A 12,437-nucleotide genomic window follows, 5' to 3' on the forward strand; every position below is an offset into this window, starting at 1 on the left:
TTTAAACCCTTACCTTCCATCTTGGAGTCAATACTGTGTATTGGCTCCAAGGCAGAAGAGTGGTAAGGGCTAGGCAATGGGGGTCAAGTGACTTGCCCAGGGTCACACAGCTAGGAAGTGTCTGAGGCCAGATTTGAACCTAGGACCTCCCGTCTCTAGGGCTGACTCTCAATCCACTGAGCTACCCAGCTGCCCCCTAAATGAGGATTTTAATGTAATATAATACTATAATTTGTGATATAATATATAGTAATATAATAAAATATTATTATATAATTATATGTTTTATTTCTTTGTAACCTTAAAATACTCATTTAACTTCCATTACCATTGCCCAGTATCTAGCAAACAGCAAGTACTATATAAATGCTTATTCCCTTCTGCTATCCTTCCTCCCCCAATCTCTGAATTCACTGCCCCTTTAATTTCCTTTGACACCATCTCCCAAACACTGACTTCTCATTGCTCCCTGGCTGGTCAACCCAGAATGCAATGCCAAGTTGCTGATCTCTTTTCTTTTGTTCCGCTGGTAGCAGTTCGGCAAGGGTTAGCACCATAGCTTGGAAAAGGGGAGTCATGAAGCTGACAGTAGAGAGTTATGTGAGTGTTAAAGGAAGGGATATGGTCAAGGGCTCACAAGTGTAGCCATTATGGGCATGGGGGTCAAGGGGAAGAGATTTCAAAAGTGCTACAACAAGAGGTGTTGCTGGCAGGCAGGCATTAAAGAGCCTTCGTGGCAGTTGTGGTTGTCTGAAAACAGTGGCAGCTTCAGCTAAGTCTCCTGAGTTTGATTTGGGAATAGTTGCATTGTTTGTCATTCCCCAGGTACCATCTTTGATGTGTGCATTTCACCAGGAGCATTTCCAAGCATGTTAAGGGCATAGAGAGTTGTGTTGATGCTTCTATTCCTCCTAAGCATCTTTGGTGGTATTGCTGTATGTAGCAGCAGTGGTGGTCAGCCTTATGGAAAGCAAATCTGAGGTGATATGTCCCTCTTGGGATAATTTAAGCTGAACCTCTGATATGGAAGTAGACTAGGACTCTGCCCCCATCCCCTTGTGAAAGCCCCAGCCAGAAGAAAGGGGTGGGAGGAGTATTTATCATCAACACTGTCCCCGTTTTGGGAGGGATTTGTGATTTTATTGTAACTCTAGGTTAAGAAAATTCCCTCAACACCTCTATGGAAAATTTGTCTTTGAGGACTGCCCAGGGACATTTATAGACTAAATGAAATGACTGGTTTGTGTCACAGCCAATATATGTCAGATGTGGGACTCGGGTATTCCTGACTTCAAAGCCCCATCACACTGCCTCCATACCAGTAGTTAAGACCTTTATTTAGGTTAAAGAGCTTTGCTTTGAAAACACTATGCTGTACTTAGGGAGTACTAAATATTTATACCTTAGTGTTAATTCCTTTAATAACATAATCTGATTGTTTCTCTTCTAATTCTTCGGATACCAGCACAAGCACCAGAGTTTTGACTGGTGATACATTCTTTACCCCTGTAGTTGGGTTCCAAGCCTTCCCATGTAGTATGAAAAAATTTTCAACCAGGATATCCCTAGAAAGCCATAGGGGTGGCACTGCATAGTGTCAGCCAAAATGGAAGCCAGTATCTGGGGCCAATATGGCAGATAAAGGCACTCAATGGCCCCGAGTTACAGACATGTTGGAAGAGACTATCAGCTTAAAAATCAGTAGCAAATTAAGTGAGGGGAGGAGGAATAGAATTAAGAGCAGAGTTCAGGTTCATGAGTCAAAGTTTGGTGCCAGCTGGGCAGGTGACTGGATTTTAAATCACACAAGTGCAATTCTAATTTGTTGCACAGACTAGACTGCAGATGATATTCAGGTTGGGTTTGAAGGCTGCTCCAGTCACACCCTCTGGCTTTTCCTAAATTCCTTCCAAACTCTATTGCCATTGCCACAGCCACTCTCATTAATTTCCATAGCAACTGTGGACTGCTTCAGAGAAGGAACATGTTGGAACAAGAGGCATTTCCTGAAAAGGTAAGCTTAGGTAGGTAATTGCAAGGATCGTGACTAGTACAGTGTGAGAGTATTGAATGTCTGGAGGCTGGGGAGAATCAGGAGATGGAGGAGAGGGAAGAAAAGCAAGCTAGGAGGATATCAAGAGAGGCTGAAATTGCAGAATCATAAACTTCTAGAATGTCCCCATCTTGGATGCTTCTCTGGATTAGACTAATATAGTAAGAACCAGAAGGGATGTCTTAGAAATCATCTAATCCAACTCCTTCATGTCCTAAGTAAGAAAACTAAGACACATAAAGGGGAAGTAATTTGGCCACATTGAATATATTTCCCCCAGAACTCTGGTGTCAGCAACTGCCAGCTCCTTTAATCCAGTGAAAATCATTTTCCATGCTGCCTTTATGTTGCACACGTGCGATATATTGTTGATGCCTGCCTAAACTCAAAGGAGTGGATAAATGTCTAAGTGTACAGAAAGTCTTGCATATTGTAAGTATCACTCAATTGAATTAAATTGTTGAAGAGTGAAATTTTAAGCACTTGGCTAGGTCCCTGTGTAAGGAAGAGGGAGTCAGTCTGGAGATAAGGATCTTCTGGCAGTACCTCTCAAATCACATTATGTAGATGACCACATTATGCCATTCCCTGGTTACTTATTGTAGACTGGGCAATTATCATAGGATCATCAGATGACTGATTGTGAACTGACTAGCAATAGTTTGATTAAAAAAATGCTCTCATACCACATAAAGATTTCATATTACATCTGAGTCTAACACTTGTCCATTGCTGCTTAGAGAGACATTTCCTTAAAGAGTAATACTGCCAGTGGTGGCAATAACCATCCAAGTGCAACTAATATTGAAGAAGCTGTAATGTAGGGCTAGCCCCAGCTAGGATGGTCTTAAAATACATATGAATCTATAGGAAACTGAGAGTAATAAATGAAGGAAATTCCTCGTGTAACTCAAATCTTAATTATTATCCTACATCATGACTTGCTCTTCAGACTCTGCTCAGTCAGCTGGTACTGACTCTGCTTCCTCCAGAATTGGGTCTGGGATCTCAGCTCAGCCCTCCATGTCCTCTTTGTCTTCTACAAGTGGTTCTTCTATATAACCCGCCTGATGCTTCTGATCTGAACCTAAGGAAGAATCTTTCAGCATCCCCAAGTACCTCTGTTCCCAGACCTGATCAAGCTAAGGAAATGGGCAGATTTCTCACAACCTTTGGACATTCTTTCATTTATTGATGCCCAAAGTATTTACTGATCATGTGCAATCCATCATGCCCAGTACTAGAGGAGAACTGAAAAAGCTTACACTATAGATGGGGAGAAGAGGCTTACATAGGGAGCAACTAAGCAATCTTTCTAGACCATCCATGATGAGCACCCACCCTATGAGAAGCACCCAATGAAAAGTCCAGATAACAAGTGCAATGGGTAGGCAGAACAAGGAGAGATTATAGTGGGTGAAATCAGTGAGGGAAAGGCATTATGGTGTTGAAAGGATTGTGATGAATGGTTAGAACATGGATGGAACTACTTCATCCCAGAAACTAACCATTTCTGATTTTTTAATTCATCTCTTTGCAAGACTAGGATAAGCCAAGGGCAGCTAGGTAGCACTTTAAAAAATTGTTTATTTCTTTATTTGGATTTTTGGAAATTTTTATTTAATTAGTTAATTTAGAATATTTTTCCAAGGTTACAAGATTAATGTTCTTTCCCTCCCCTCTTCCCACCCCTCCTGTAGCTGACATACAATTCCACTGGGTTTTACATGTGTCATTGATCAAGTAGGTAGCACTTTGGATAAAGTCTAGCTATGTGACCCTGGGCAAGTCACTTAACCCCACTTGCCTAGCTCTTGCCACTCTTCTATCTTAAAGTTGATACTAAGTTGGAAGGTAATGTTTTTGTTTTTTTTTAAGACTAGGATAAGCCATGTATGGTTTCAAGATCATGTAACTGAACATTTTTTAACAGTCTATGAGCTTTCATTAGAGCATGGACCTGATGTAGGTGTAATGCATAGAAAGCAGAATTTTTTGACATTAAAAATATGTACATTTATAGAAATTTGAATTTAAAAGTGCCCTTTCTTGGATGCTTCTCTGAGTTAGACTAATGGATTGGGATATAGAAAGAAGTAAGTGTGGCAAAATCACACACACACACACACACACACACACACACACACACACACACACACACAAAACCCTGAAGTTTTTCCAAAAGGAAATAAAAGGCTTTATTACATCCCTTTGCATGTTGTATAAGCTGCCTACCTGGCTTATCTTTTATCCCAGCTCTGACTGTTTTGAATCCCTCATTTGGGAGTGCTGAACAAGAAAAACAACATAAATGTGAACTGTGGAGGAAACGGTGTGGGTGTCTAGGCCCAGAACTGTTTTTCACATTCTCTTCCTTTTTCTCTGTGCGGTGACCAGTTCCAAACATACTGACAGTCTGTAGCAAGTTATTTGGGGAAAAGGTTTTCTATACACCTAATAAATGCAGGAACATGTGCCAGCAAGATTTTTATTGCAAACATTATACAAACACGTGGCCCATTTGAGTGTCAAGCAGCAGTCAGTGGAGGATCCAACCTATGTCTGACTCAACCTGAGGTGGCCAAGAGAAAGTTACTAATGCCAAAAGAGAAATCTGGAAAGCTACCGAGGGAATTTCCAGGAGCCTAGAATAGGCTTTCTGCTCATAACTTCTTCCTCCCTTTCTTCCCTCCCTCCTCTACTTAGAGCCACCTAATCCTGTAAACAGCTCCTCCAGTCTCCTAAACACTTCCATCCCAAGCTGCCCATTTAATGGCTGGATCAGTTCCAAGCCACAGCCATTCAATAAAAGCCAAATGTAAGATGATACATTGTAATCTGTCTGTGGAAGAAGATGGCCATTGGCCATCACCAAGGAAGAGAAGCTTCTGGAAATATGGTCCCCCAAGTTGGTTCAGATATATGCCCCACTTTGCACAATGGAATCCACTTACCCAGGAAGAATGTAGGGGTCTGTCTATATAGCATAATTTCAGACCTTTCTTTTAAATACATTCACTAAAAGAGGCAATATAATGGAAAGAGCATTTGACTTGGGAGTTAGGAAAGACCCAAGTTTAATCCTGTCTCTGACATTTAATAGCTGTGTAACTGTAGACAAGTCTGAGTCTCACTTCCATCAGTAAAATGGGCTTAATAATATGCTATCTCACTGGGGATAAAAGAGAATTAAAGAGGGGATTTATATGAAGCAGTTTGTAATATTTAAAGGGCTATATACATTTTGGTTACTCCTATAAGAGGAGAGAGAATAGAGAATGGGGAAATTCTTGACTAGAAGATGGCCAAACAGGCACAGCTCTGTTTATGATAGCAATATAAGATCCCTATTCTCCTCCTCAGCTTACTTCCTCCATGAAATTTTACCTTCTTGGAGGCTTGGATGATTCCTTGGCTTCTTCAGGTATCCATATCTTCCCTTTCAATCCTTTTCTCCTCTTGTCAAAACTAACTCTTGGGAAAGAATCTGATAAGCGTCCAGTGAGTAGTAATTCCAGGAGCAGTTCCACATTACCAGGCAACATAACCACCACAAAAACAGTGGCTATATCTTAGCTAAAGCCTTACTGACATGAGTTATTATCTAAATTTCTTAGCATAGTGGGAACAGTAGAAACTTTATCTCTCCATCCATCTATTTATTCATCCATCCATCCATCCATCCATCCATCCATCCATCCGTCTGTCTACCCATCCTTGAGATCAGTGAAAGAACAGTAAAGATTTAACTTGTCCCCTCTGTTTGCAGTCAGTAGACATTTCCCACATGACTCCTTACATTATGTGCTGACATAGGGAGGATATAAATTTGGTGTAGCCCTGCCTCTTGCTCTCTTGCCTTCCTGTCTTGGCTTTGGTGGAGCAGGCTTTTTAAACAGGCAAGGAGAACTTAGTCACGTGGTCTTATTTTTGTTAAATAATTCAGTTTTTTTTACTTCTATTTCCTTTTAATTCCTTCTACTTCAAGTGATTATTAATAAACTTTATGGAATTAATACTTGGAGTATTGGACATTAATTTAAGTCCTACAGGACAAAGGTTTAGACTTCAGTCTAAATGTCTTTGTGTTCTTCCTCTAGCTAGGAGTTGGGCCAAATTTTAATTGTTTTGCTGTATTAATAATTTGTATGAGTTCCTCAATAGCCTGGGAGATAAACTCAGTGACTCAGGATCACTGAACATAGGCTACTGAGTCATGAGCACAAAGATTTAGTGGAGAGGTGCCATGCTAGCAACATCGTCATCCCCACCACTACCACCACAGCCGCCACCATCATGTCTTGTATTTGTATGGCATGATTGACTCAAAGTTGTCTTTATACCTATTAATTTATTTGAGATTCACAACATCCCTGTAAGGTAGATAGAGCAGGTGGGGCAATTACCACTAAATAGAAGAAGAAACTAAATCATATTCCCCAAACTCATTAAGGGCCATTAATTCGAGGCAGAGAAAAGAGAATGCTTCTTTCTAATGACACTGAGCAGAGTCTGTGCTGGCAGGGGTAGCTGAAGAGCTGCTTACTCCATAACTGAAAATCTCTCCTGCACTGCAGTTGTAACTGCTATTTGCAGATGCCTCTTTTCATTCACAGTACATCCTCCAAAAGCAAGACCTTGTCTGGATGGATGGCCAAACACCAAAGCTTGCTTCTGTTGCTTCTCAGCCAACCTGAGTGAGCTGGAGCACTAAGTGATTTTCCCCAAGGTCATATGAGTTAGGGTTTTAAAGGCCATGAAAATCCAAGTCTTCTGATTTCCTAGACCACAGATTGATGGAATTACTGAATTTTAAAGCAGGAAGAGCCCCTAGAGAGCACGTGTTCCATGCCTTCCTTTAATGGATGAGGAAACAAGCTTAGAGAGCTTTGGGGGCAGCATGGTGGTACAAGAAAGTGCTAGATTTTCAAAACCAGAGTTTGAATCCTGCCACTATTTTCACTAACTTTGGACTTCAGCCTCCTCATCTGTAAAAGGATAGGGGCAGGTGGGATGATCTATGCTCCCAGTTCTATGTCCTATGGCCTTATAAATAACTTGCTTAAATTATAAGAATTGTAAGAATATCTAGGTGGCACAGTGGATAGACCACCAGGCCTGGAGTCAGACTCATCTTCCTGAGTTCAAATCTGGCTTCAGACACTACCTTTATGACTCTGGGAAAATCACTTAATCCTGATGCCTTGCTTTCCTCATCTGCAAAATGATCTGGAGAAAGAAATGGCAAACCATTCCAGTATCTCTGCCAAGAAAATCCCAAATGGTGTCATGAAGTTGGATACAACTGAAAGATAACTGAATATAGTTATAAGATAGTTTAGTGGTAAAGGTAGGACCAAAATAATCCTACTTTCCATTTCAGAAAGTTATCCTTCTACTTCTGTTCTAGAAGTCTTGAGTCCCTGGTCACGTGGAAGCCAAAGCTGGCTTTTAGAGACTGTTAGGGTTACTTTGCATCTTTTCCTCAAAGGCAGAACACAGTTCTTTTTCCCCAAATGGGCTAATTGAGTTGTTTTTTGCACCCTAATTTAGCCTTCATTTTTCTATTACCCAGATAAGATGGTGTGTTCCTGTTATCCCCCAGAAACCTCTACCACTCTCTTACCATCATGGCTTTTAGAATCAGTAGCTCTCAAGGTTGGTGAGACATGTCCATATAAAAATTATTTTCTAGACCATGACAAACCTCAGCATCTGTCCTCTTAGAGAAAACTCACTATGACCATCCTTAACAGCATGGAGTCAAATGCTCATTCTATTTCCCAATAATAATGCATGAACAAGGGCAGATGCCTAAAAAAGATTTCTCCATCAATACTGATTGATCGCTTGTCCATCTAGGACAAGTGGACCAATGAGAATTAAATTATGATAGACAGCTAGGTGGTTCAATGGATCAAGAACCTGACTTAGAGATGGGAAGTCATGGTTTCAAATCTGGATTTAGATGCTTCCTAGATGAGCGACCCTGGGCAAGTCACTTTAGCCCCACTGCTTAGACCTTATGCTCTTTTGCCCTGGAACCAATACACAGTATTTATTCTAAAACAGAATATATGGATTTAAAAAAGAATCAGATTATGCACCAGGTAGTACCTCTATGGCCGGGATAACTTTGGCCAAGGCATTTAAACTTTCTCTGTGCCACGGTTTCCCCACCTAGAAAGCAGAGGGGATGGATTTGGCAACTTTAAGGTCCCTTGCAGCTCAAAATCTCTGATTCTATGGTCCTTCTAGAGGGCAGCTAGATGGTGTTATGGATAAAATAAAAGACTTAGAGTCAAGAAGACTCATCTTTCTGAGTTCAAATTTGGCCTCAAAATACCTACTAGCAATATGACCCTGGGCAAGTCACTCAACCTATTTGACTCAGTTTCCTCATTTGTAAAATGGGCTGTAGAAGAAAACTAGCAAACCACTGCAGTATTTCTGCCAAGAAAACCCTAAATGAAGTCATGAAGAGTTGGATGTGACTAAAACAAATGAACAAGAACAAAATAGTTCTTCTTTAGTACAGGGCATAGCATGAATTACATAAATATTGACTATTGACTTCCTCTGTTCCTCTACATCTCTGTTCCTTTACATTTGCATAGCACTTTTTACTATTTAAAAATTATTTTCATATACCTCATGCCATGTTATCCTCATGATAAGCCTGTGAGATGAAGCTGGGCCAGTTCTCCCCATTAATCAGATAAGGAAATTGAGGCTCAGAAAAACTGAATGACATACAAGATCACATGGCTAGTTAGTGGCCAAGCTACCCTGGGAAAGTGCCTTGAGCAGCTTCTGACTATTATGGCCAAGATGTTAAGAATATAAAATAGGTTACCAAGGAGAAATAGAATGGGGATCCAAAGCCACGTCTCTTGGCGCCTAGAATAGTGTACTTTTCATTATTCACACCAACACTGACTCTTGACAAAAACCAGGCCCAAGGCAAAGGCCACTGCTCAGAAAATGCTGGTAGAGTTAGTCCTTATTGCCATCCTGTGGCAGCATATCCCAAGTGCAGACAAAGTCCTCAGGAAGCAGCCTCTCCTTCAGGGCTAATCTGGCAGACAAAATGGGCCAATCTCAATCCTCATCCACTAGCCAATTAATTAATCGACCAGTATTTACGGAGGATTGATCATTTGTGTAGCCTTTGGCTAGAAGCTAAAAAGGATCCATAAAAGAGATCTTGACTTGGGTTTATGATCTAAAAGGGAGAGAAAATTCTGCATAATGCAGGAGTCTACTCACATGAGAATCTGACCTTGGCTTATTGGTTATACTGCAGTCTGCTGGGGTGTAATCACTTTAGAAGGCAGGAGAGCCAACGCCTTACTGCCTTCATCCTTAGACTCCCATAGTTTCAGAATCTACAATCACATCCTTGTGGACATTCCCTGTGTTCTCGTAGAGAAGGTAAGCCCTCTGTGCTTTTGCAGGTGGTCTTTGTGAGTAGCTGTGGCTGAAAAATTCATATCCCTGCATCCAACTTTTTGGTGGTGAGTTTTCCTGAACTTCGGCTGATCTTTGTCACCAAACCTGGACTCAAAGCCTTTTTCACTTTATGCTAGAATTTATATAGTTATGAGGTTTGCAAAGTGCTTTACAAGTATCTCAGTGGATCCTCGCAACAACCCTCCAAGGCAAGTGCTATTATCACTCTCCCCGTTTTTGATTTCAGGAAATCAAGGCAGAGAGGTTAAGTGATTTCCCAGGGTCACACAGCTAGTTTCTGTGGCTGGGTTTGAACTTAGATCTTTCTGACTGGGTTTAGCTCTCTATCCACTGAGCCAAGTAGATGCATTTCCAGGTTAGGACCAGCCATAGCTTGTGTCTGACTTTTATGGAGAGCTCAGGGTCATTTCCATACCATAATGAGTGCTAAAATACAGGCTTAGTGACAAGCAGAATCACACAGATCTTGTAGCCAGAATGAATGCCCCCCCATAATAATAATAATAATAATAATAATAATAATAATTTGCCTCTATCCCAGCAATAATACATTATTTTCATCCAGCAGAAAGAAGTAACTAAGATCCAGAACAATTAAAGTGATTCCTCTAAGGTTACATATTTTGATGGAGCAACTATGTAGTGCAGTGGATAGAGCACTGAGCCTGGAGTTAGAAGGGTTCATCTTCCTGAGTTCAAATACGGCCTCAAAAATTTACTGACTGTGTGATGCTAGGCAAGTCACTTAACCTTATTTGAACTGAAGAAGGAAATGGCAAACCACTCCAGAATCACTGCCAAGAAAACCCCAAATCGAGTCACAAGAAGTTAGACAGAACTGAAAAACATGACTGAACCACATCATATCTTGATGATAGCAGGCTATACTAGAAGGAGCATTGGATCAGAAACAGGTAACGTGGAGTCTAGGTCCAAGTCAGTTACTAACTAATCATGTGACATTGTGTGCCATTCAACACTAGGATGAGGGAGTTGCTCTATGTCTGAGCAATTGTATAAAGATACAATTTTTATTTTTATGCAACTCATGATTTCATTTTTATAGGAGTGCCCCGTGTAGAAATTCCTCTGTGGCAGTGAGGTGTCCCAGTGGATAGTGTTGGACCCAGAGTGAGACCCGAGTTCAAAACACATCTTAGATATTTATTAGTTGTATGACCCTGGGCAAGTCACTTAACTTTTATCTGCCTCAGCTTTTTCATCTTTAAAACAGACCTAATAATATCACTTTCTTCCTAGTGTAGATGTAAGGATAGCATGAGATCATATTTATAAAATGTGTCACAAACTTTACAGTGATATATAAATATTATAGGTTATTATTATTATTACCACCAATGCCAATTAGCAGATTTTCTGGATCACTAAGAAATTGAGCAAATTGCCCAAGTCATCCAGTCAATATGTACCAGAAGCAGAATTTGAACCCAGGTTTTCCCAACTCTAAGGTCTATATTCAACTTATAATGCCACATTGTCTGTTCAAAGGTCCTAAGAACTAACATTCATAGCAGCACTCTTTATGGTAGCAAAGAACTAGAACCAAGGTAGAAAGACATGAGAAATATCATGACAGCCGTAATAGAAATAGCTTATATGTACTAATTTGACTACAAAGTGCTTTACAAACAGGATCTTATTTGTTTTTTTCAACAACATTGTAAAGTGAGTGGTGCAACAATTATCACTTCCATTTTTTCAAATAAAGATACTGAAGCCCAAGGGTTAAGTTTAAGTGACTTGTCTAAGACCATGTAGCTTATAAATGGCAGAGCTGGAGCTTAAACTCATCTTCTGATATTTAAGCAATTTAAGAACTCGTCAGTCAAGCCCAAACCTATATACCACAAAAGCTACTTAATTCTCAAATTTTGCCATTTTCTCAAGAAAACAATGAAGTATCTAATTTTTATTTTTTTTTTTACTAACCTATACCTCTTCCTGCCCCACCCCCCCCCAATTCACTACTATGTATCTGTTCCAAGGCAGAAGAGTGGTAGGGCTAGGCAATGGGGGTTAAGTGACTTGCCCAGGGTCACACAGCTGGGAAGTGTCTGAGGCCATATTTGAACCTGGGACCTCCCATCTCTAGGCCTGACTCTCAATCCACTGAGCTACCCAACTGCCCCCAAATATATAATTTTTAAAAGATACATAAACATAAAGTCTATTTCTCTCTGCTTCAGTTAAATTCTAAACAAGTTGTGATATATGAATGTGATGGAATACTATTGGACCATAAAAAATGACAAATAAAATTATCCGAAAAAACTCTGGAAAGATTTATGTGAAGTAAGGCAAAGTGAAATGAGTAGAACCAGGAGAACTTTGTACACATCATCCACTTGGAAAAACACAAAAATCGAGTTGACATCCCCCTTGTGGTCAAGGCTAAAATTTTCCATTGACCACACAAAAAGGAGGTCTCACATCTGGTGTCAGCTAGCAGGAGGCTTAGGCAGCCATGATTTTGAATCTCGGTGGGACCCCCATTTCTGTGTTTTTCCAAGCTAACAACAGTAACAGCAATAATGTATGATCAACTGTGAATTACCTAACTATTATCTGCAAGGCAAAGTCCCAGGACACCTCCTTGGGGCACCATAGAAAGAACTGATGGAGTCTGAATGTAGACTGCAGCACACTTTTCTTCACTTTATTTCCTCCATGAATTTTTCTCTAGTATAAGTGATTGGTGCCTTGTTTCATAACACAATAAACACGGAAATCTGTATTTTCTGATAACACAAGTACGACCTATATCTTATTACTTGCCACCTTGGAGAAGAGAAAGGGATCAGAAGGATGAAGAGAACATGAATTACAAAATGTCAGAAAATGATAATTTAAAGTTGTACCAACATGTAATCTGGAAAAAAAACCCTTAAAG

General features: G+C 40.3%; 1 protein-coding gene across 4 annotated transcripts in view; it reads right to left on the reverse strand.

Annotated features, from left to right (window-relative positions):
- PRKAG2 (protein kinase AMP-activated non-catalytic subunit gamma 2) overlaps window positions 1-12,437 on the reverse strand; it is a 463,538-nt gene that overhangs the window by 321,695 nt on the left and 129,406 nt on the right. The gene's annotated exons all lie outside the window — the stretch shown is intronic.

The sequence above is a fragment of the Monodelphis domestica genome, chromosome 5, assembly GCF_027887165.1.
Source record: "Monodelphis domestica isolate mMonDom1 chromosome 5, mMonDom1.pri, whole genome shotgun sequence".
NCBI classification, from domain to species: Eukaryota; Metazoa; Chordata; class Mammalia; order Didelphimorphia; family Didelphidae; genus Monodelphis; species Monodelphis domestica.